The sequence below is a fragment of the Ammospiza nelsoni genome, chromosome Z, assembly GCF_027579445.1.
Source record: "Ammospiza nelsoni isolate bAmmNel1 chromosome Z, bAmmNel1.pri, whole genome shotgun sequence".
Taxonomy (NCBI): Eukaryota; Metazoa; Chordata; class Aves; order Passeriformes; family Passerellidae; genus Ammospiza; species Ammospiza nelsoni.
The window spans coordinates 48,916,313-48,942,494 of record NC_080669.1 but is presented as its reverse complement, the minus strand read 5'-3'; the positions used below and the strand labels follow the sequence as shown (position 1 = coordinate 48,942,494).

General features: G+C 39.8%; 1 protein-coding gene across 1 annotated transcript in view; it reads left to right on the top strand.

Annotated features, from left to right (window-relative positions):
* The first annotated feature begins 3,370 nt into the window (after positions 1-3,370).
* Positions 3,371-26,182, top strand: part of LHFPL2 (LHFPL tetraspan subfamily member 2) — a 118,116-nt gene continuing 95,304 nt past the window's right edge. Inside the window, exon 1 of the mRNA XM_059492290.1 lies at positions 3,371-3,500. The gene's annotated coding sequence lies outside the window, so the exon portion shown is untranslated. The remainder of the gene's footprint in view (positions 3,501-26,182) is intronic.

Sequence of the window (26,182 nt, the reverse complement as noted above, 5' to 3'; positions counted from 1 at the left end):
AATGATTTCTGGGCCACATCCAAGGCTGTATTTGTTCAGGTGAACTTCGGGAAATTTCAGGGTAAAATAATCCTTCATTCTAACAGTCCATGGAGAATGTAAATCGATCAAGCAAAATGAGATCACTTATTACTACTGCGGTTATAAGTAAACCAAAATTTAGGGAGGAAAACTGACTAAACAAATTAATGCCTATGAAGTTAATACTTGGAAAGATCTGTGAGCAGGAGTAAAAAATATTATATCATCTTTTTCATCTCATATATTACTTAATCCAAAGTGTGCTTCTTTGACGTCTCTGTTTCCTGTTTGGATAATGCATAAGTGCTAAGTTCTGGTGATGAGTTATTTGTTTGTGCAGTTGGGTTTAAGATAAGCTAAATAAAAATGTTTAGAGCTGCACATCAAAGACAATATAATAATAATTAGTTAGCATTAAAACCCCACTACTTGGATAGAAGGAAATACCAAGTTCCTCACACCAATTCCAAATAAAGAAGTGTTCAAATTAAGAAAATTTTATGCTATGCTTAGATCTGCCAGGGTCACAATCCTTGGCCTTCAGACTGCATCAGGGGATTTCAGTGTGCTGCTTCCTATCTCCTTGTGAAAACTGCCCGCTCATGGTTGTGGGACTGAACAAGTCTCTATGTCACAGACTTGTTCAGCCCCACAACCCAATGCACTGAGCTTGCCACACAAGTTTTCTTTTTAGCATCCAGGTAGTATACTAAAGAGTACCTGTAACAATATGTGCTGTGGACCAGACAGGATTCAATGAGGTCCAGACTATCTGTTAGCCCAAATGAAAATGTTCTAAGACATTTGTGTTACATGTAGTGCTGTAAGTCAGTAACAAGTTTCTTAAAAACTTTATTAGTGTTCCATAGGTTATTTGCTTATTATCAGGGGTCATCTTTCCCATTAGTAATTATTTATCCAGTGGCTAAGCCTGCACACTACCATTTACTGATAGCAGCACTATGTAATTGTCCTTATTGTGTATTTTTAAATAGCAAACAATTTTTAAACAATTAATGGAGAAGGAAGAAAAAGCTGCTGCTGCCACTGGATCCACCACTGCAGCAAGCGTCACAACATCACTCTTTAGATCCAGTCTGTTAATTCCTGTGATGTTAACTGTGATTTGGGCACATGTGGGTGTCTATGTTTAAAAGCTGACTTCATATGTGAAGATAGTAGGAATGCTTTAATAATTATTTCCCTTCATTCTAGCTAAGCTTTATTAAATCAATTAGAATTTAACTATGTTTTTAAGAGTTAATAGATACATCTTTTAAAACATCTTTTTTTAAGAGTTAATAGATACATCTTTTAAAAAGTTAATAGTGAGAAAACTGATGTTTGCCGTGTGCATATTTGCAATATAGACTTTATACTTTTTAGTTTCACATTTTTGTTGTAGTATCATGGTTCTATCTTTTTGAAACAGCATAGAGCATCTATCTTATTAAAAAAAAATCTGTTCTAAAAGCAGCAGACCTATGTATTGTGGCTGTTCGCTCAAAGTGCCCTCCAAAACTGGAATGCAAAAGGCCTCATAGCTTTCTGAAAACTAATATGACTAATATGTTAAGTTTGTGTTATTGAATAATGTTGTCAGTACGCTACTTGTGTGAAGTCTCTAGGGTTAAAATATTCTTTAAAGAGATGTTTATTTTTGGACAGACCTATTGAGTTGTCTCCCATTGTATGTTAAAGTAGCTGCTCTCAAAGGTCACAGAAAGTTCAGCTTTACAAAGACACCCTTATTTTGTAGAAAATGGATTTTCAGACTCTCTAATGAGAACATTCAAAAATGTCTCTAATAAAACTTTTTTTAGAATGTTTCATTTGATGACTTGTCCAGAAAGAGGAAAAGTAATGTAAGGACAGAAGTTTGGACAATAATCAGACATGAAAGCATACGCTCTGTTTTCAGTAAGCGAAGAGAGTTGCTTCTGTTTTTCTTGTTTTTGGCATAGGAACATAACTCTTGGAGTTTTGTATTTATTTTTTCTTCCTCAGCCTATGTACCTGGGAGATAATTTTCTGGCTTTTGGTTTTCTGAGCAGTAGACACCAATTAAAAAAGCATAGATCCAGCAATGGAATCCAGTCAGATGGAATGTGCTCTTGCAGAGTTGAAGACTTTGGAGTCCCAAGCAGTCAACAGGATCAGCCTGCACTGATTGCTCTGTATCATGGCAGTAAACAGATAATTTAGTCAAAAGCCATAGCTTCAAGTAGATCCAGTGTTTCTGAAAGATACTGTTCTGATAGCAGTGAAAAGACAACACTTACTTTTTTTCAGAAGGACAGCTTAAGCTGCAGCAAATCAAATTTTGCACTGGTGTAGCAGTTCATTTATGTCTCCGAGATACCCAAAGTGATTTATTTTATTGACCAACTTAGCAGCTCGTTTTATCTGTTACAAAAGCCAGTTCCAATCTAGCAAGTGAAGCTGACACTGAGATGAGCTGTATGAAGTTAGACACCTGTCATCCACTTATAACGAGCAGCATATTACACAAGGGTGCAACAGTGTGGGATAGCAGAGGCAAGCAAAGACATGTCCAAGCCTAAACCTTAATTTTCCCTGCAGATGCTTTAAATAAGTGTCACAGCTTGTAGACACGTATGTGCTTGGCATTAGACATCTCAAGATACTTTAAAAATTACAAAGTTCTGGAAAAGCCTGGGTCATCAGAGTGTTGCTTTGAAACTGGAAGAGTGTTAAATATTATTTTAAAGGGGTATCGGTGGGAAATTATTTGTTCTGAGGGGGAAAAGTTTGAAAACAGAAGCATTGTAGACTTTTTAAACATTCTCTTGCAATATGAATTGTATTTCTGAAGGTCTACACCAAGAGGAATTTTTGGATAGGAGGAGTTGCTGTTTGCCACTCCTGCTTTCCATTCAGTGCATCCACTATGGCTAGGTCCGGTGGGGCAGACTGTGATGCGACGTGCAATAGGCAGTACCGGGTCTGACACTGCCAGTTGTGCTGCCCGGTCCGTTCTCAGCCTGTATGTAGGACGGGGCACATGGAGAACCCCTGGACCTTGGTTATTCAAACGCCAGAATGGCGGGCAGCGGTTATTTGGGCTATTTCCAGAGCCTCCGTCTCCGGCTGCGACAGCGACCGGGGCACGCCAGCCCGCCCATGGCCGCGGTGCCTCCACGCCCCGGCTCGGCTCCCGCCCGGCCCCGCTCTGGGCGCTCCCCCGCGGCCGGCGGTGTGGGAGCGGGGGACGTCAGCCTGAGGGGGCCGGTCCTGGGCAGGGCAGGGCGCCCGCGTCCCGTCCCTCCCCGCCCCTCGCCGCGGCTCCCTCCCTCCGGCTGGGGGCGGCCGGGTCGGCCCTCGCCGGGATCCCATTCCTCCTCCCTCGGTGCATGGTCGCGGCGGGAGCGGAGGAGGGTGAGCCCGGCGGGGCACGGGCCGGAGGCGGCGGCGAGAGCGGAGCCCCAGCGCGGAGGAGCCGCCTCTGCCCGAGAGCGGTGAGCCAGCGGCACCGCTGAAGTTGTGCGGGATTGGGAGGATGGGAGGGAGGACCTGGACCGCTGGCTGCGCTTCCATTCATTGCACGAGCGGCGGCCGGGCGGCTGCTTCTCCTGGGCCAGGGCTGTAGCCTTAGGGACAGGCCGGGGAACAGCCGCGGCGGGACGGGGCACAGCGCGGAGGTGGCGGCACGGACGGGGCTGTGGCGCCGGCGAGAGCCGCCCGGCGATCGCCGGGGCAGCGGCGGAGCGGGACGGCACCCGGGCGCCTTCCCCGCGAGGAGCGCGGCGGGGACCCAGGGCGCGACCCGGCAAGGCGCCCGCGGCCGCCAGGCTGCCTCCTTCCCTCGCTCCCTCCTTCCCCGCTCCCCTCCCTCCCGCGCGGCGGTCCTGCCGAGCCCCGCTCCCGGCGGGACGCGGCTCTCTCTGGCCAGCGGGAGGGGCTCCGCGGCGCCTGGCCGCGCTCCGCGCACACGTCCGGCACCGCGGGGCGGCCGCGCTCCCTCCGCGCCCCGAGGAGCGGGGCGGGGCCGGGCCGGGCGGGCACCGCCCGTCGGGGGGCCCCGGTCGGCTCCGTGCGGGACGGGTAGCGGGAGGCGGGCCGCTTCTGGCTGCCCTGGCCCGGGCACCTGCAGCCTCTCCCCGCGGGCACGGGAGCTTCCTGACTTTCCGCGAACTGCCTCTGGGAGCGGCCGTTCAAAGCTCACCTGGGTGCCTTCACATCGCTGACACGAGTTCTTCATACCCGTCGTGTTTCTCGGACCAGTTTTTGAGAAAGGGATGTGTGTGTCTGCGTGTATGTATGGATGTATTTTAGTTTTTAGGGCCCTTCAGGGAAAGGCAGGAAGTCGGTGGCACAGGTTACTCGTGCACTTTTTTGGTAGTTTAGGTGTCACTCCAAAGGCACCCAGTGACGCACCGGTGAGATTGGATCCCATAATTCAGAAGTTGTGGGTGCGCTGGAGCAACATCAAGTAAAGCAGCATGGGCTGGCAGTGACGTGTCCAGACAAGTGCACACGCTGCCAGTACCTGGTGGCAGAGCAGCAGTGTTGCACCATCATAGTAAGTTTACACCAAGCCAGAACTAAGCAGAGTCCCTGCGAATGTGTGCGTCCTAATGAGAGATGTATTAGTAGGAATAAATGAGCACAATTACAGAGCTGACCTCATCCAGAAGAAAATATTATACATGTTATTAACAAGGTTTGGCTTTCTGAGGGAAGCATTTTTAGGCACCATTACTGATCCCTTAATGAAGATGTCTCCTTGGTCCCAATCCTGCAGTGGATTCTGACTGCTCAAGCTCATACGTGCAAGGGGCCCTGTTGTTTCCAGTGGTTTGCTTTGGTGACAGAAACCTTATGCCTCTTATGGTAATTCATAGAGACCTAAATTTATGCTGTGCACAAAGAGTGGCTAACTGGGAAATGTCAGTGACCTTACATTTTATTTTTTCTAAACATACTACAAAAATATAAACCAAATTAATCCCTGGGATCTTCTTGAGTATTCTATCCATGTTCATGCATTGTTAGGTCAGGGTATAGGCAGACTGTTAAGATGGTTGTTAATGAAATGGTTTTATCTCAGACACGGTTTCATGGGACCATTGCTCAGTTTTTCATTCCATACGCTAGTTGCAGCCACCTCAGCTTTAATCACAACACTGCTTTCTTCACAGGATTTCTCCCTCTGAGTCATGCAGTGGGTTTAATCAGTATGGAGGAAATTGCCCACTTTATCTCTTTTTTAGTTAATCGTCTGTTTTTATTAAGCATTCTGGGAAATGTTTGCATGATGATGTACCCACGTCAGGCAAGTAGTAGTAGTGTGTCATTTGCTTTTACGATTGTAAATCCCTGGGAATGGATGCAGCATTGCTGTGTAAGGATGTTACAGTTATTTTTATTACTTACTTAATCAAAGCATCATTCCTCCACATCTTCTAAGACAGTCTTGATTGTGCTGGGCTGGTAAGTTAGGATCAGAAGTACAGCTGGCAAAGACTGAAAGGAAGCCAATAATTGCCATGATCCTTTTTCGTGTTCTAGCTTGTAGCTGTGAGGATTGCTTGTGGTGTTCTATAAGACAGTAGGACAATGACTTATTAACTGCTGTTGCAGTGTTGTGTTGTTGCATCTGCAGAACTTGACTGCGCTGCAGGTGACTGTTTAGTTGGCAACCAGGCAAGAAACTTGGTGTTTTATTTTGCTTATGATGTAGACATTGCCGTTTCAATAATAATTACATGAAAATAAAATGATTCATTATTTGAGTGTGTTGGAGAACAGAATTATTATTCATCAAAATTTGTGTTTCCAGAAGGTTCTACTCTGTTAGACATTGAGTACTCATTGGAGGGCTCCCCAGTAAAAGAGAAGTGGTGGTTGCAATGCAGGGGACGTGTTAAACACAGGATGGCAGCTCCTAGCTAATGTAAGATTTCTGCAAATCTGAAGGAAAATAAATCAGGCAAAAAAACAGTTTCTAGGAATTTTACCCTCAGCATCTTAAACTAGCTTGTCACAAGATGAAAAGGAAAGAGTCTCTCCACATAGAAAGAGCCCCTGGTGAAGCTGCTGTTTGCCTCAGAGCTATTTATTAAAGCTTAAAGTGGGAGGGTGAGGATGGCTGCCCCGCTGTCCCTAACTGTCCTCACTTCCTACACGCAGGTGTGTGTTTGTGTGTTTGTGCCCAGGCACAAGCACACACAGCTCCTCTTGTTGGCTGACCGTTCACACCATCCAGCCTGTGGGGAGGAGAGCAGTGCTCAGCTTCTCACTGCTGGTAGCAATAAGAGAAACAGTTTTATGTCCCCATTCCTTCTCTGTGAATAAGGGCTTTCTGTGTCTTCCTTTGTCCTGCTTTCCTCTGTGTTTTCAGTACCTCCCATCCCTCTCAAGAGTTCCCATTCCTCTGCTTTCTGCCTACAAGATAAATAATTTTGGGGGAGTCAGCATTTTGAACTCATTTGGGAACCAGGAAAGAGGTGGCAAGTTGCTGTAAGATGTTACTGACTCTCAGAGCCCTTTTTTGATGCAAAGACAGTTGCTGATGTGATTGTAGTTGACAAGTCTGTTAAAATAATACCAAAGACTTTTCCCTTCTGGCTTTTCAGCTTTCCCTTCTATTTCTCTAGCTTTCTTGAAAATTGATAGGATTCTCCTGAGCTGTGGTGCCTAAAATCTGCCCTGGGAAAGTAGAACTAACAGGATGCATTTTTCCAAAATCACTGTCCTACATACATATGGATGAATTGGAATAAAGCTGAATGTAAGGTATTTGTAAAGCCCAGTTTAAAAAAATAGTATTGTTATCCCTTGCCTTTTAAAATTGCTCAGGAGATGTGGCCAGATAGTGTGAAATTGTCTAAATAAGTACTGTTTTGCTGTCTTGTAAGAAAAGTGATATTGTCATGTTGTACTGCTGACAGAAGATGAGGCATTTTGGGAAAAAACCTGCAGATCTGAGGTCTTAATTTCTTTTTAATTTGCCTTTGTTTCTCTTTACAACTCTAGCAGGTGAGACATTAACCATGAATAAGTATTTCAACATCAGTTAATCAGAGAGTAATCAGTTTTCCTAGAAGTATTTTCCTAAAAGACATTTTTGTGGTAGGTAATTCCAAAGAAAACTAAATGCACAGTGGAAAATTAATTAAATTATAAATTTGCTGCAACAGCAGACAGCTGATTGCAAATGTACCCAATCCATGTGAATGGATCGGGAGCGTATCTGAAATTGTGAACTGTGGCAATATATGTAGCAATTGGACACTTACAATATGCATCCATGACCGAGTATGAATAAATCACAGCAAAAAATATTTAGGGACTGTTGTGCTGTTCACATAATCAGTAGGTTCCGGTTTCTGATTCACTAATGTGATTTAAAAAATCAAACAAAAACCAAAAAAAGCATGGTCTTTTGCTAAAAATTAATATCTCCAGTTCTCATTGTCTTCTGGTTTTCATAATCATACTGTCTTTTTCAGTTTGGAGCTCTATAGTTAGCTTAGATGTGGATTCTTCAAAGGAGAATCCAGAATATTTGAGACATTGATGCATGAGAGGAATGCTGCTGCAATTTGTTCCCTAAAATACTTCTTATGTATTTTGTTTTAGATGTTGTTGGTTGGGGTTTCTTTAAGGGTTTCTCTGAAGCCCATGGGGAAAACATAGGAACTAAATGAGGAACCATGAGAATGAAATACTATGAAAAGTACAAAAAATGTCTTGAAGAAAGCATAATTTTGTGTTTCAGCCTCTGAGAGTACTATAATGAACCCAGACACACAAGGAAGGCTTATTTTAGCTGATTTTTTTCACCTTTAACAGTTTCTACTGCTGAGAAACAGTCAATGAAGCAATATTGCTGAAGCAGCTGTTCAGTCTCCTTTGTCATTGGTGTCACTGCTGTGTTTTCAGTCTTCTTCATCTTAATACTTCATGTCATCTTAAAGATGGTAAAGGTATTTTTGGACTGATGTGTTCTATGTGGTATCTTACATCTTACTGATGAATATGTTTTGGATTTTAATTATACAAACAGTAGTAGCTTTAGAGTTGACTAAGTGATCTTCCTGCTTGCTGATGCCTGACATTGCATACATATATGCCTTTATAGTAGATAATTTCTGAAATTCTACAATAAGTATCAATGCTGTCATTCTGTTCCAGATCAATAGCAGTAAGTTTTGTAGATAAAATAATATACTGTGCCTTAATAGTACAACTGATACTTTAACTTAAAGTTTGACTGTAGCTTGCCAGCCTTTTCATCCCTCTTGATCCCAAGTAAGGTTTTCTGTGAGGGTGCTTTAGGAGAAAATCCTATGAGTTTACTGCTAGTAGAAATGGTCAGTATCGTGATTGTAGCAATTATAACCAGGGCCTGGTCTGAATTGAATGTTGCATTACTTTATTAAAAGCCATACAGTTTTTAAATCTGTTTTGTTTGAGCAGTGTGACTTCTCAGGGTGGTTGAGACTTTGGTTAGCTGTGACAGGACTTTCTTGGTTCAGCTGTCAATGATAATCCCTTAAACCTGTTTGGAAAGAATTACCTGTGATGTGGGAAGATAAATTCAGTCTCTGTATTTATTTGATCTTCTGCTGAGATTGCAGATAGGGTGCCAGTTGGTGCCATCTGTGTTTATAGATTTTGCAATAGTATTCACTAGGAGATTATCTCAAAGCCAAATCAGTTTACATAGGTCCGTGAATTGCAGCTTGCAAGGCTTTTGTCCGGCACCATTGTAAACAAGTTTTCCAGACTTTTCATTGAACTTTCATTTGTCTAAACCTGACCTCATCCCTGAAGTGTGTGGTGGTGATAATACACCAGTATTACATGTAGGTAGATACATTTGTCTTTAATGGTTATGTGCTCTTGTTTTGTCACTTAGCATGTGTGTATTACTTCAATACATCATCTGCAAACAGTAAGTGTGTAGAGGGAAGGCTCTGCCAAAAATACTTTCATATAAAGGGGTGAGGTTTTTTATTTTATGTTTAATAAGTCATATATATATGCAGTGTTGTAAATATACTTACTGTTCCTGCTGTTAAAGTACCTGCGGAAGAGAAGGTGCTGCAGATAAGAGTACATATTCTATCAGATATTAGGAGTTTACTGATGTTCTGATTTCAGCTGAGTTAGTTATTTTCCTTCATAACAGCTGATATAGTCCTATGTTTTGGGTTTAGTATGAGACTGATGTTGATAGCACAGTGATATTTTTGTTGCTGCTGAGCTGTAGTCGCACCAAGTCAAGGACTTTCAGCTTCTCATGCTCTGATAGCAAATAGACTGGGGTGAACAAGAAGTTGGAAGGAGACACAGCCATGATAGCTGACCACAACTGGCTCCAGGGATGTTTCACACCAAGTCCTATGGTGTGAAACCAGCATTATGCTCAGTAATAAAGCTGGGGGAAGAAGAAGACGGGGACTGCAGTGATGACGTTTGTCTTCCTTTTACCTGTGATGGAGCTCCACTGGTGATTGATGGGCACTGGCCTGCCCATGTGAAGCATTAGTTCAATTCCCTGTTTGCGTTGCTTAAGTGCATGGATTTTGCTTTACCTATTAAAGTGTCATGAGTTTTCTAATTTTCCCTTTTCTGATTCTCTTCTCTATTCCCATGAGGGAGAGTGAGTGAGAGGCATGTCAACTAAAGCGATATTTGTACAGAGTACCTCAACAGAGTTCTTTTGTGCAAAGAATGGCAGCATCTTTCTGCACAACTGTTAATACTGATGAATAGTACATACTGAAATATGCTTGAAATATAAATATGCTTGAAATAAATAAAAAAAAATGGAGAATATCTTGTGCAAATACTCCAGTTCTTGCAGCCTTCTATTAATTTTTTTTCAGAAAATAAGGCAGTAGGTATTCATAGTCATCATGAAAATTTTGGCAATTGTAACTCTATTTCAGAATAGCCACCTGATAAAACCTGAATGCCATTCTGCACAGGCAGGTCTGAGTAATTTAAAGTTTACAAGAAAAATTTAAATGTAAGTTCTAGTTTTAATACTGTAATGTATTCTTTTATTTTGCATAAATTTGAAATAGTCACACATATTTTAATTTTTTATTTAGTCATATTTGTGGATATGATTCTGTGCTCTTAGAAAATAATTTTAAGTTAACATAAGTGGTGGGATGAATACGGCATAATAGTAAAAGTTTTATGCGTTCTTACATCTCATCACTCTCTCTCTCTCTCTGTCTCTGTGCATTGATTTTTCTCCAACTAGTTTTTATCTGGTGTGGTTTCCCTTTGAGGAATTAACAAAGGTCTCATTTTTCTCTGTTTTGGGGCATTTAAAGGTACTAATAGACATAGTACATGACAGCTGGCATGTAAGAAGTTCCACAGACTGCCCAGCTGATTGCACTGCTGAGATGGTAGATCATTTAGCAGAGGTATCCAGTTTGCAGGAATGTGGATGAGGTTTGTGTTGTGTATACATGTTTATTCAGTCATTGGTCGTGATCATGACTGCATAAAATCTGTGCCATTACCTTCAACCAATCTTTACATCTAAGTCGCCCAGACCGCATTCCATGACAGCCCTGGCAGCTTGAATTAGACCTTGTCTTTTATCGCAGCTGAATTTGGAGTATGGAAATATCCAGCCTTTCTTGAGCTTGGTTACTGCAAAAGTGGTACATGAAAGAGTGAAGGTCCTGTCTAAAACAGAGCTTTAGGAATAGTCCATTTTTTTGGTGTTTGACTAGCCTGTATCAGCAGTTTACCTTGTTTTTCTGTTGCTCACTGCATGCATTGCACAGTAGGTAAACAATCCTTAAGAGTGCACTGTGGCTGTCTCACCTACTCATGTGTGTACTCTGCATAGTATGCCTCTGCTTCTCAAGCAGATTTAAAGAATCTCCAGGCAAGGTCACAGAATAGAAGTCCATGTTTTCAGCAAAATTTCTCCAACTCTTGGCTGCTGGTCCCTCATTCTTTCCACAGGCTCCTTGGAGTTGGACAAGGAAAGGGTCTCAACGAATAATTTATTTGTGAGCAGGTTGTAACTTCTTATTTTCCAGAGCAGTCAACCCTGTAGCTCCCTTTAACCTTCCACTCCTCCCGCTTTTTTATTTTGCTGTTGTTAAATCATTGAGAGGAAGAGATTCCACCTGACATCCCAAGAAGATCATACAAAGATAGGACTAGAAGAGGCCTTATGGCATCATCTATCCCATTCTTCTGCCTCAGATTAGGATCATGCGTATCTGTCATCTGTGACTTTTTCTAAGGAACTGAGTTCCTTAGGAACATCGTCATGACATGTGAACATTTTCTTTGTGCGTTAACCAATTAATTCCTTTCTTGTAGTAATTTGATACTACAGTTGCTTATTCTACATCTGTCTAGGACAAAGCAAGTAATTATTTTTCGTCTGTTGTGTTTTTTTACCTATAATAGCCTGCTTTTTTTCACTTCACAGGCACTGAGTTTTGTACATCAGTTATTTTTGTTGCTTTTCTTTGGGTTACCTTTCATTACTTCACATCTATTTTGTTTGTCCAGTTAACATATTTGTCTTGATGCTCTAATGATGTAGAATGAAACAGAATGGGATCCTCTTCATACTTACTGACGTGATGAGGATCTTATTTTCAGGTCTATGACTCTCTTCAGCAGTTAAATTGGTGAGGAGACAACTGGGATGTGATGGTACTTTTATAAAAACGTGAATGGTGTTGTGAGTGGCTTAGGGATAAGTTGTTCATTTTCTCTCCTAGTACAAGAGCTAATGAGCATGAAAATGAAACTAGCAGGTGTTGGGTTTGGAATAGCAAAAAGAGGAATTTTGTCATGCACATATATTAAGTTGTGTAACTCCACAGGATGTTGTGGATACTGAAAATTTATACCAATTGAAGTGAAACTGGACAAAATTAATGGGAAAAAGAGTCTGTGAGGCATTATTAAATACATAAGCATGACCTCTGGCTTTGGAAGTCCCTGAGCTGCAAATTATTGGAGACAAGCGTATTTGGGGAAAGTATGACTAAACGATTACACTATTCTCATGCTCTTCCCCAGACATCTGCTTTTGGCTGCTCTTGGAGACAGAGGTACTGGGTAGACAATTTGACCTGGCATAATTTTAGATTTGTCCTTTTAAATTGTAAAAACTCAAGACACATTTTTCTGAGTTAACAGCTCAGGGTAGCATCTGCAACCCTTGTACTTTTTAGACCAAAAGCCTCCAATCCATTTTCCATGTAATTTAAGACAGAAGAACTTTCTTAATAAAACACAAAGATTACCATGAACATTTGTCTCCTGCCAGTTGGCGTCAATTGCAAATTATGTTTCATTTCAGTCATGCTAAACTGCCAGATGAGATAATACACATTGTCTCATTTAGGCAATCTAGGCAGCTATGTCTGTAATCTTAACTTGGCTTTTCTGAATTATTTTCTCCTACGTGTGTGTGAAATTGTATTTAATATGAAAGTTTTTTGGTTTTTTGCCCATCTCCCCTTCTACTGTAGATATATTTTAACTACTTACATGAACACATGTTACATGAGATTCCCTACAGAGTCAGAGGGAAGACTGAAAGCCTTTATGTCTCTGATGGGGAGGATGCTTTGTTGCTCTTTACCCTACAGACATTGATTCACTGGCTTGATTTAGATTGTTAATTCAATGATGCATCTTTAAGGCACTTGTAAGTGAATAAAACCCCATAATCACACGATGCAAATGTCTCACGTAAATGTAACTTTTCATCCCCAGTTTTAATGTTAACCTTATACTAGTAGATTTTCTGCTCTGTCAGATGTTGCTCATCTCTCTGTGATTCTGACAATACCTAAACAGATATTATTTGTACTTTTCCAGCTGATGGAAGTTGGCTTGAATGCAGCATCCTGCACTCAGGCAAACTTGACAGAAATGTGCTTGTGCCTGTGCCTGCTTGGGCATAAATTTGTATTGCATAGTGGTCATACAAAATGGTAATGTACCAAATGGTAATCTGGCATTAATGAAGACACAGCCATATGTTGCACGTCTACTTTTCTGTCATGTATTAATATGTTTAACATGTTTTGGCTGGGTTTTCTAAAATGAGTGTGGGGGTTATGTTAATAGTGTTTTCCCTCCAGATGCTATCTATAGGCTGCTTCATGTTTTACCCCATAAATGTTTCCTCTGTTCTTGTAATATCAAGTAAACAATTTTATGTTCTCCTCCTGTCAGTGGTTTGGGGCATGAGGAAAAGCAATTTTGCCAGGAGGTGGAAAGCCTGTGCAGTGATCCTAGTGGCAGTGAAGGTGGTTTATGCCAGGTGTTAGGCGGTTCTTTGTTACTAGTGGTTGATTTTCCAGATTTGTCCTGTGCTACTGCAGTGGACTCTAAGTTGAAGAGGAAAGGATCATGTAGGTATTAGGAAATTCCTCTCTGAGCCTCTCTAGTCTGTAACTACATCTGCTGTTTGGGTGAATAGATCATACTTTTACTCCATACACTTTGCTTCACATACCAGAGTGGGCTTTATTTGAAGTGTGTGGCTTTGGAGGTGGGAAGGGAAAGGCAACATTTTGGTTTGTGTAGGTGAGACTGTTGAAGTTTGTTGTAAATAACTGTGAGTGCTCTTCTGTTGTTGTTGGGATATTTGTGTATAGTAACTACTTTGATCTCTACACAGTGAGTGAACATTAGTTAATGCTAGTACAGTAAAATTGTTTTCTGAGTGCTTTAAGAATAGACTGTAGGAAACCCTAAAAGAATTCTTTTGTTCAAATATCATCATTTGATACTTGCAAATATTTGAACTGATGATGTATTTGCATATAGCAAATCGAATTCTCTTCTCTGAAGGATTATTAAAGCTATGCCAAATTCAGTTAGTCACAGTCAACAGCATCACAGCTGAGTATTTTGGAACTGATAAAAGAAACAGTTCTTTTTAGGCAGTAAAGTTTTCCAGTTCTTCTGTCGGACTAAAACACCTCTCTTGTATGGACAGAGAAAGATTCACCTGTCTTTAACTGATTATACTTACAAGTGTGCCAGGTAACATGAAGCTACTGTTTAGATATCTAACTGTCTTTTAGCTGAAGAATAGTGGAAGGGTCTTTGCCAGACATTTGGGGAATGTGTTGGAGAGGCTCACACTGTAAATGTGATCCGTGAAAACAGTAAACAAAAAAAAAAATCTGTGTTATGGTTTTTCTCCATTTAGCCTTTTGCTATTGAGTTATGCCGAAAAAAAAAAAAAGAACAAAAAAGAGCCTTTGTATCTAGGTAGCTGTCATGACTGATTGTTCATTGACCTCATATATTGACTAAGTAATTTTTTTCTTCCAGTGAGGATGAAAAGCTCATATTTGAGTCAAACAAACCAAATAATATGGAAAACAAATCTCTCCCTTTCCAATGCACCTTCCTTTACTGGAAGGACTGAACAAAAACTGATCAGTGCTGTCATTGCTCTTTTGTGTTCCTCTCTGTCTGATAATGTGAAATGCTATTTAGAAGCACTGGCTAATTAAAATCTAGTAGTAATAGTACATCAGACTTGTGTCTGTCTGGCCTGAGACAGACACAAGTTTATCAGCTAACGAGAGCAGTTTATATGTAGCCGTCTTTACAAAAGTGAAATACACTCCACATCCACTCCAAAGCCTTCAGCTGTTACAACTCATAGGAGGAAGTTGGTCTGATAGCTGAGGAATGAGCACTTACAGTCCCAGCGTATGGTGAAGTGGTTTGCAGTCTGGGGAGAAACACAATTATCTGCTACTTAATTTTTGTGGGCCATTATGTGTCCTTCCTCTGTCAAATTCTCAGAAATACAAAGTTTCTTTTTTAGAAAGCAGAGGCTTGTGTTTAAGTTTGTTTCCTGTGGTTTTCTGCATAGCCTCAGAAGTTCAGAACATCACTATGTATCTTCTTATTTAAAAAGGAAGCAGGTTTGGTCAAATATTTGTTTTTCCTAAAGGAACTGTAATTGGTGAGAATAACAAAAAATGCTTTACATTGAATAGGAACAAATAAGCATTTAATAGGGCTTAGTTTACAGAGATGTCTTGAAGAGTCCTGTGCATGGGGCACTGTAGTCATAAAGAGAGGAGAAGGCAGAAGGTCCAAGTGCCAGTGCAAGGGGCCCCTCTTTGTGAGCTTCCTTGCTCAGGACAGGGAGCATTCTGTCTTTGGGTAGCCACAGGCACCCTGATTTTGCTTGAGAGAAGCAAAGAGTGTATCTCTTCATTTGCATTTATCTCATTACCTGATAATAGAAATAGTCTTTGTGCTGGTCTTGCAGTGAAGCTGCTGTCCTGCTTAATGAACAAAACATAGGTTCATCAACCTCTTCTGTCTGCTGCTTACAAATAGCAACTTGATAAGGTCTCTTTGCTGTATGCCACTGTTCTTGTTTTTGCATAAAACTAAATTAATTATTTGATCCTGGATGAGTTACATGTCCTCATAGCTCCAAATTTAACTCGTTCAAATTGTGTTTTTCTGTTGTTTTAACATGTGTATGCCATTATTGGTTTAATAATGTAGTACAGTCTTTTCTATGAACCAAGAGAGGAATGAACATTGCTGCTCAGCATTGTCCTTAGTGAGTAGAGGCTGATTTTAAGCTTTGAATCTTAATTTCTCCACGCATAATTTATTTTAGTTGTTTTAATTTGTGTGTGTGTGTTTTCATTTGACTGACATAAAGATTTAAAGCAGAAAACAATATATGGCTATAGTTAGCATGAAACTGTCTAGGCTGCAGCAGCTTGATTTTTTTTTTTCTGGTTTTTTTTTTTCCTCTCCTTTTTTCTTTGAAGTTCACATGCCTTCACAGTGGAATAAATGATTCAGTAGTTGGTTCATCCCCCTGGATTATGGATCTGTTGAGAGCCAAGTTTTTGAATGGCTCCTATGTGACCTATCTTATTTTGAAGATAGGATACATTTGTTTTTTGGAAAGGGCTGACATACCTAACCTGTCAGCCAGTTGGAGGAGAAGCAGCTGTTGTACGAAAAATTTCACATTTCTTGTTCTGTAATTTAACATGATCAGGAAGTAGTTGGTTTTCCTTTTCCTTTGCATGTGGGTTTCCTTTGCATTGTAGGCTGGCACAATATCATCCATATTCACTTTTGTGGTTGCTGACAGTGGCTCAGAGACCTTTGTAGCTCTGAGGGCTTTTGCATCTTGAACTTTTGAAAAGTAAATGAAGAAGTCAACAGAAGACTTTGTTTTTCCTGTTTGCATTGGATTATTGGGGAGTTCAAGCCTGTGTAAAAGCTTGTAGCTATTCCTGCATCCTCAAATGCCACTGGCATTGAGTCTGGCAATGGTGGTAGTTCGTGGTGCTGGTAACCATTTGGTGAATGTCTCTTTCTCCTTTTCCAGCCATATGTAAGTGATCTGAGCATTGCCCTGGGTGGGTGAGTTGCTTCATCACTAATATGTGTGACTTTATGGAGGGAGTGTGTGGTCCAAGAGACCTCACAGATTCCCTGAACACAGCCCACACTGTACTTATGTCTGTTATTTATTATATCCTTTCAGAAACAGAAGATAAACTAAGTTTCCCTAATGACTATGTTTTTTCATAGGCTTAAATGAGCTTCTGCCTGTAGAGGGGAAATATTTTGGCTCCCTTTCACTTATTTTTCTGTGTACAAATGTTTTTGTGCAGCTCAGCTGGAAGATTCACCACCTACACATTGGTTTATCCCAGCACAAGATAGATAGCTGTTTAAATATGTGAATAGTTAAATTTTTAAATATGTGTACTGTCTGGAAAATGTTATAAAAGCAAATGGCTGTGTGTTGCAGTTTTTATGATATTTAATATTTATAATAATGTGATTGTTTGTTACATTGGTAACTTTTGTGATGTATTTTGAGTCTCAGAAAAAAACACAGTCTTAAGTTTGATTGATTAGACATGTGAAAAAATGTAGCGTTTGACCATAATTGCCATGCAGAACTCCTAATACATGATTTTCCATGACAGAAATTTGTGAAGAAAATATCATCAGATATAGACATCATATTATCATCTCTCACTGAACATCAAGTGTCCCAAATAAAGTAAGAGGAAGAAACTGAGTTTTATCTTGAAATACATTATTTAATACTATGCAGCTATGCAGTTTAAACTAAAAAGAAAATGGGTCCGAGAAACCTAAAAACTATTGAAGAACTAGGAAAATCTGTAAGATCCGAGTCTGAGGTAGTAAGGAAAAAATATGAGTTCCAGTTGTATGCAAAAAATATTTTAGAGACCAACAAAGGCGAGGAGAGACAAAATGTTTCTTTCCTGTTTTATAAACACTTCTTTGTCCATTTACATTTACGTTTGTTTGAATTGCAGGCATTTCAAGGTACCTGTTATGAAAAGTTGTTGATGGACTCACAGGAATTAAGAAGAAGGTGTTAGAAGGATCAAAGGGTTGGTGGGAAGATTTATGAGGAAAACAAAACTACTCTTAATAGACTTTTTGAACAGTGGTGAAACTAGGTTAAAGAAGCAAGGTGATAATGAAATGAAGAAAATTGTGACCTCTGTGTCAGTGTTACATTTTGTATTGAAATAATTTTCTCTGGAACTGTTTCCCATCAAATACCAAAAATTGCATTAGTCAGATAAAATAAAATTAAGTGAGTTGCTTTGTTCAGAAAGCAGTGCTGTAATGAGCAGTCTTGCATTGACCTACACTGTGCAGACTGTCTATTCCTTACCTCCAATTTCTGGGAACCATTTGTGGGTTTGTGTTGTTTTTAGATGAACTTTAGCTTCATTACTGCTAAAGTTTATTAGTTTTTGAACTTGTGTTAGAAGTTGTAATGGAAATATTTACCAAATACTGATTTGATATGCAGAATGTACATGGTGATACTTAGATGTGTAGGTTTATCGTTAACCCCTTTCATTCTCCGTGTCTGGGAAACTTTAATGTGATGATGTCAGATGATTAATGTTATCAGTCACTGGAAATTTTAAATTTAACCAATAGGCAATGAACTAGGTCAAACAGAACAAAGGAATAAGACCTCTGTTTTTAAAAATAGGTAAGCAGAATTTTTTGAATAAAAGGAATAGCTGAGGTATTTCCATTCCTCTTCCAGAACCTCATAACTATATCTCTTCTTATGAATTAATGAGCACTGCTCACAATTTACTTCTCAGATAAATCAGTGACCAACTGCATTTCTAGTCATACAGTCTTCTGGTGTTTTCTTAAGAGGTGGGTTGGCACACTCTCAGGAAGTGTGGTTCATTAAATTAATTATCCCTGGTAAATACAAAATTTGAAGTCATGAGGCACTCGCTCACTTCATAATTTGAGGAAGCTTTCTGTGATTCTTTCTGCTTTCATTTATAGTTTGTGCATTTATGGTTGATGCTTTAGAAAGATAAATATTGCCCAAAAAATTATAACAATCAAAAGTTTGTAAAAGCAAAGTTAGATCATCCCTTTTTACGGTTACTTTTTTCACTGCATTGCTGAACTATTAGGCTTGTTAGTTGCATGAATGGTTTGAATGGATTGACTTTTAAAGCAGCAACCAATTCTTCAACTTGTCCATATTCTGGCATGGCTGCTGTTAAGAAAAAGTGCTTCTAAGAAACTTCAGTATTCTGGAACATAACTGAGGGACATTGTTTTGCCATTAGGAAAACATGTTTGTTATCAGTTGCTCTTTCATTGTAGCTAGGGATTTTTTTAACATGAAAATTTAAAGCATTATCTGCAGTCTAATGGTTTTATTCTGAAACAGACTCCAATATCTTTGCTTTCCTCTCATAACAGATGATGCAAAATTAGATGTTAGATTGGACTTCATTTTGATACGACCAGAATAGCAGAAAATTAAATGGTGTCAGTTTCTTGATAAAATTTCAAGTATTGAGTTTTGTATTGAAATTATGTCTGTTAAAGGGAGCATCTATCTTGTTTCAGCTGAAATGAAGATAATCACTTCAAAAAGGTGCATGTTCACTTTAGTATCTTGAATTTTTTAATCTCCTACTCCTGTCAGTTCCTCAGAATCTGTATTTATTATTCTTTCAGTCAAGTAATGAAGTTGTGTTAAGCATTTGAGAAAGAAATGGGTGTAGATAATAGTGAAAGGAGAGAGAGATTGACTTAAGAAATCTGTTGCTGTTTGGGTTTTTTTTTTTTTTATTTTGTCATGTTTGGGGTTCTTTTAATGTTTTGGAGGCTTTTAGGTTGTATTTTTTTTGTTCATTTGGGGTTTTTTTGTTTCAGCTTTTTGAAGGGTTTGTTGGGAGTTTTTTGTTTGTTTTGGTTTTTGGGGGGTTTTGTTTGTTTGCTTGTTTGGGTTTTTTATGGTGGATCTGACTTTGGTAGAAGTAGAATGTTCTGAGTCTGCAAGTCAGCAGCTTTGGAAAGGGTGTCCAGTACTGGGAGGTTGTCTTGAGGTACCAACCAAACAGGTTTAATTTTTTAGTCACTTACAAAAGCCTAATTCTATTCATTTAACTAACTTATTTATTTATTTAATATGGCATTGAAGACACAAATTCCAATTCTTAAAACATGGTAAGACTGTATAACAGATACACCATGAGCTATCTGAGATACACTTTCAGATGTTTTCAGGAGAACTGTAGTTGTTATGGTGACATGACACAGCTTTCATTTAGGGTTTTAAAAACAAAAAGGAACTGGAATATGTTAAATAACACTGTGAGCATTCTAGCTATTTCTCTTTCTCTTCAGGAGGAATTAATGTTTAATGTTGTCTGGAGCTGTATGGAATTGTAGAGAGGCCCATGATGCAGTGTTGAGCTCCTGCTGATGAGAGTTTTGGGTATTTTTAAAGTTACCTCAGAAGATGACTGACACTTATGAGATGTAATCTTCCTTTCCTTTATAAAACTCTGCTTACTGACACTTTAGGAAAATACCAGCATCAATTATAATATTAACTGGTGCTGAAAATTTTAATAACTAGAATAACTGTAGACAGCCTTTAGCTATATATTTGAGTTTCAAGTTTAGGTGGATCTGTTGATCTAAAATTGAAAAAAATTACTTTTCTGAAAAGTGATGAAAGACAAATGACGGATTTGGCAGTGATGGTGTGGCAGTACCACAGAGATCTGACCGAAATTTAGAGGTACTGTGAAGGGGAAAAGGAAGTGAATTGAAATGTGTGGCTTCCACCCATCAAAATTATACATGGTATATATGCATAGGATCACATAGATGAGAAGAAATTAGTTCTGCATGTGCAGAAATGGAAATTGTAGGCTGGAAATTTAATTAAAAACCCAAATCCAGCGTAGCTGATGTAGTCACAGTTAAAGCCCTTTTCCAATAGTAAGTGCTCCATGCCCATTTCCAATTGTCTTAAAATTCTGAAAGAACATCAAATTTTTTGTAAAGTATTTGAGAGCATACAGTTGCTGGAGAGCTTGTGGGTCCCAGAGTCTGGTCTTTAGCCACTGTATGCACCTATACAGTAGATTCTTAATTTTTAAGAGCTTTGCAGAGTATGTCTTCTCATCATGACACAATTCAGAATGCTTCCCAGTGCCACCTATTAAACTTCAGATGTCTTTTCATTTCTAAGATATGCAGTATATCTGTATTAAATCTGAAATTACAAAAATAGTAGTTTTTTACAGTAATCATTTGTGGTTTAAGTTATTAGGGGAGAATAGTAATCAGTGTTATCAGAACTTAGTCTTACACCTATTTCATCTCACAGATGACTTCAGTTTTTTGGATATTGAGGAGTCACCTACAAATCTTCTTTAGGAGAAGTCAAAACTCTGCCCCTTGAGTTTGATTGTCTTGATCACTGTGCTCACGACTGTTGAGCTTTTTCTATAAGAACTAATTGAACTGCACATTACAGTTGGGGTATTAGTATGAATGGCATAACTGTAAATGAGAGAGCAAAGCCAACAAGATATTTATAATTAATGCTATTCAGCATTTGGAACAGACACTGTAGCACTTATCAGAAATCTGTAACAAAACAGCCTCCAGTCTAATAACTACAGCCATGAACAGAATCCATTAAAATCACCAAGGCCAAAGAAAATGCATTCAGAAAATTTGGAAAAGTTGAGCAGTTAAGTTCTTTGTTCTGTTAATGCTATTTGCATCTCCATCCCTCTTCACCTTTCCCACCAATTTTTTTTTTCTTTTGGAGAAGTTTCAGGGACTAGAGTATGACATAAGTGTTCTGTCTCTAGTTTATCTGGTTTATTAGATTACATGTGATGACTTAATGTTGTACAATAGACTTATGGGCTGGATCTGTGTTTTGTTATGGACTGCTGGGGAGGAGAGCTGAATGTACAGTTGTGTGAGTGACTGTGCTGTCAGCCCTGAACAGTCAGAGTGCCCTTCCTGCCTGAGAAGGTAGCAGGCAGTGGTACACTAGGCATGGCCACTGGGCCCCATCGCTGGTCGTTTCAGTCCTGACCTTCTGCATCAGGTTGTGGTAGGCAGCAATATTTCACTCCTCGAGCACTGGGTACTGCCTTGGAAACCATGCTCTCCTTCCTCCAGGGAAACGGTGCTGGGTGGACAGGATAGAAATGCTGGAAGAGGCAGGCTGTGTACATGACATTGGGCTGTCTTTGGTGGGATTGAGGTTAACAGGCAATAGAATAAGTGTATAAAACTGATGCTGACCGTTACAGGCTTGTGGAAGATTCATCTGATGAAAATTTCTAGGTTGTTTTTTATGTGAAGTGACAAGTTCAGTTGATAGATCAAGTTGTGTAATAGACTTAGGTGAAGTACTTAACCTTTCAACAACCATTTTTGTTCACAAAGTTAACAGAAGCAAAATCAAAGTATCAGCTTTGATCTGGCTAACTGACAGGTGCCTAATGTAACAGTAAATTTGGATTTGTTCTTGTTTAGCTGGATTTGCAGATAAGCTGCTGTCTCTTCACTGGTTATTTTATTGGTGACAAAAATCAGATTACCCATGTGAACCTCTGGAGAGACACAAAACCAGAGCTTGCAAGGCACTGACCCTGCTGTGGTCAGGCAGCCTGATTTCAGGGCAGTGGAGGCATTATATATTTCTGGATTAATTCTTGTTCAACCTGCAACGTGAAAAGAGAATTTAAAAATCACCAGTGATGGAAAAAGTTAATGCTTTCCATGCCAGTAACATACAGCAGATAGTGGAATGACAGATAACAGAAAGAGATGGTAGTGTGGACAGGTTCAAAATTCTGAAGTCGAAGTCATCCTGATGAGAAATATGAATAACTCCATTGGCATGTCATGTGGAAATGTGGCAACTCTGAAAAGAGGGTCACAGCAGATAATCAGCTCAGCATAAGTTGTCAACATAGAGGGAAGATCCAAGGATTAGAGGAAACACCTGTCACAATTCCAGAGAATAAAAATTAGGTGCTCTGCCTAGGAGTAGAGTTTATATCATGTATTTGGCACTGGTACAATTGCTACTGGAATAACCTGCTAATGCCTGTGTATCATGACATACATCATAAGATGATGTTGACTGTTACCAGAGAAGAGCCATAAAAATCTATTTCTAGATTTCTAAAAATCTATTGAATTATTTCAGGGAAGTCATATGGCTTGAGTTATGTAGCAGTTCTGCCTTTCTAGTTTGATGAGGTATGAATCTGTTTAATAGAATCATAGAATACTTTGAGTTGGAAGCTACTTTTAAAGGTCATCTAGTCCAACCTCCCTACAATGGGCAGGGACATCTTCAACTAGATCAGGTTGCTCAGGGATTCACCCAACCTGATATTAAATGCTTCCCAGAGTGGGGAACCCATCACATCTCTGGGCAGCCTGCTCCAGAGTTCCACCACCCTCACTGTAAAAGCCTTCTTCCTTATATCTAAGCTGAATTTGCCCTTTTTTTTAGTTTAAAGCCATTGTCCTTTGTCTTGTCTCTCCATGCCCCTGTAGAAGTCCCTCTCTAGCTTTCAGTTGGCCCCCTCTAAATACTGGAAGGTGCTGTAAGGTGGGGCACCCTGGAGCCTTTTCATCTCATAGCTGAAACGGTCAGTCTCTCACCTGTGCTCACAGGACAGGTGCTCCAGCCCTCTCATCATTTTTGTGGCCTCCTCTGGAATTGTTCCAACAGTTCCATGTCATTCCTGTGCTAAGGGAAGGAAGTTCTGGGAAGGGAAGTTCCGGGGGGGGAGGGAGGAGAAGGGGAAGGGGAGGGGAAGGAGGAGAAGGGGAAGGGAAAGGGCAAGGGCAAGGAAAGTTGTTGAAACACAACAGTGTTGCCATATCAGCCAGAGTCACCTGTGCTTTTTGCCTGGCTTTACTTTCTGCCCTTGTTAGCTTGTGGGATAGTCCTCCCTGCAGTGCAGTCACCTCCACATCAATGCAGTCATTGCCACACTTAGCTGTCCAGATGGATCCTACCAGTGCTTACCTTGCCAGCAACCTGTGGCCTAGGGTTTCTGCCCACTCACAAGTTTGAATGCTTTTTTGGAGACATCTCCTCTCTGAAATAATATGTCCTTGAAATAATGCAATCCTTGAAGATTCTTAGCATAAATGAGAATGTTCATAAATCCACGTAATTTCTCTAGATATATTGCTCTTCAATAATAAATCATGGCAGCTGGGGGACTGCATTATTTATACCTGTCTTATTTCCAGGCTGAAATACCAACGTATGTATCTGATTTCTTTAGAAAAAAAAAGATACCTTCCCACCCATAATATACAACTCCTTCATACTGAATGAAAGATAACTTTTTCTTTTTGAGATTTCATCATTACCCTTCCATTGTATGTTAATTATAGGTGCTAGTTTTGGCATGATTTCATTAGCTGAGCACTTGCCATGTCACCAGGGCTCAATTTGATTTTTGTCTTCTCTTTCTAGCATGACTTCTGCTAAGTCACAAAAAAACCCTGAAGGATATCACACAACCCTAAAAAGCAGTTAAATTTTCTGTCCTTTTTTCTTCTCTGAAAAATTAGCTTAATTTGAGATCCCTTACAGTATAGTAAAATAAAAATAAACTTGATCTGATAAGTGCTTTGAAGAAAATCCTGTGTACTGAGTTATGCTGTGAAATAGCATTTACTGATTTAAATATAAACTTTTAGAGATGCATCTGGATACTTAGTTTAAAAAAATTGATTCTATAATGCTTTATTAGCTGATGTGACCAAGTTCAGATGTTAAAAAAATAAAAACATGCCTTAGCAGTGTGCAGGCTTATCGTTATTTTCCAAAAAATATAGTTTGGAAATAGGGTAAAACAGAAAAGGAAGTAAAAATGCTAGAAATGTAAAGCAAGGTCTGGTTTTAGTTCATGTTATGATTTTTCAGTCTGAGTATGCAGTGGCTCTTACCTAATGAGAAAAGGAGTAAATAATCAGTTCTTTCTAGCAATTAACTGATCTGCCTGCAGGATGATAATTAAAATGAGTCATGCATGTAAAAGGAAACTGAATCTTTCCCTTGACTCATTTTTCTTCTATTAATTTATTTTCAGAATGGCATGCTTTAAAATTCTGCCAGAAATTGATATACAAGTGTATTCAGTCGTAAAAGTGCTAGGTGCAGCTTCAAAGCAACTCCATGTTTGAATCCCACGTAGCGCTGAAAAATTTGCCACCTCAGTTGTGTTACCTTGGAGTCTGTGATGTTTGTAGAGTCAGTAGAAAGAACCAGAGATCTCCAAGGGAATGGTGAGTCTTGCAGGATTAGCCCATGGACACTGTTGCTGCTCACCTCCTGCCTACTTCTGACATGGTGCTACCCCCTGGCTGGTGGGTGCTGGGCATCTCTACCAGCTCAGGATTCTCTCCTGAGGCTGTGTACGTAAAAGAACTGTGCCTGCCCTGTAGTCCCACAGTGTATTGCTTTAAGAGGTAGTCCTGTAGCCACCCCTTTGCCTCCCAGTTGGGGTGCTTCCACTGAAAGTGGATGACCTGTGTTCCCATCTTCTGCACACTGGGGAACCCACCTGTCATCCCCACCTCCAAGTATCCTCACCACCAGGTCACACAATTGTCAGGAGAGGAGTTGGAGGACTTTCCCATCTTATTGAAGCTGACCTACTCGAGAGTAAGAGAGCCAAGAGGACAGAGAAAATGCTTGAAGAACGTGATTTTCTGAGACTTAGCTGGTGCCTGCAGTTAGGAGTTGGGAATTACAATTTCTGAGCCCTCTACTTAGGAGCATGGCTGGTTTTAGGTAACTTCTTAAATATATGGAAAATGTATGAAATTTCAGAGTCAGGAGAATGTGAGGCATGACAGCCATCTCATGTTTATTCAGAACATAGTTTTTTTACAGCAATTGTTGATGAAGGCTGGTACTAGGTTTCTGATGCAGAAAAAAATGCATGTTATGAGCGCCCATGTTTTGGCACCAGTGAAAGGAAGTCTCCAGCCCAACAAAGAGCTGACTGCTGAGCTGTCAGCATGGTGGGGCAGGCAGGCAGGCTGGCTGCTGCACCACTGTTTCATTAGATGTGTATTTCAGAAACCAGCTTCCTCCCAGTTCTACAGCATGAGCAACTTGATGTTAACTTTGCACACTGAATTATCAGCTGTGTTAGAAATTTCACTCATAATATCACCAGAAGAAGGGAATTAAGTGTTATTTGCTAGAATGTGTTGGAAGTAGGTCATGTGATGCCTCCCTTGTTTTTCACTGTGATGCATTCTGCATACTCAAGGCTTGATTATCTCCAGGGAGCTGAAACCCAGTGGCTCCAGTAAAAAGATGTACTGCTTGCTATACATGACTGCTTTTTATTATAGATGAAAAGGAAAAAACTTTTTTTAACATGCTGGGATTAAAGGTAAAATTCAGCTATTCTCTAGCATATCTTTTGCTTTTGGTGCTTGCTTAAAAATCCTTACTTGGAGCTGTGTTAATATATGTTAGTTTTTCCAAAGAGATTTTCAGAAACATTTTTTTTTAAGTTTAGCTTTCTGGAATTGGTATTCCTCTTTTGAAGAAATATAAGAAAAGCCTCTGCTTTTTGCTTGTTGAGAAAATGAGATTTGTCCAGCAGTAGAGTTCATGTGTTTGAGCAGGTAATTTTTACAGGGATTTTTTTTTTTTTGTTAGGTATGATTGTAAAGATTTTAATTGAGAAAATTAGTTGAATTAGCTTCTTGGATCATAAAGAATCAGAAATAGAATTCAGACCACCAGTTCCTAGTT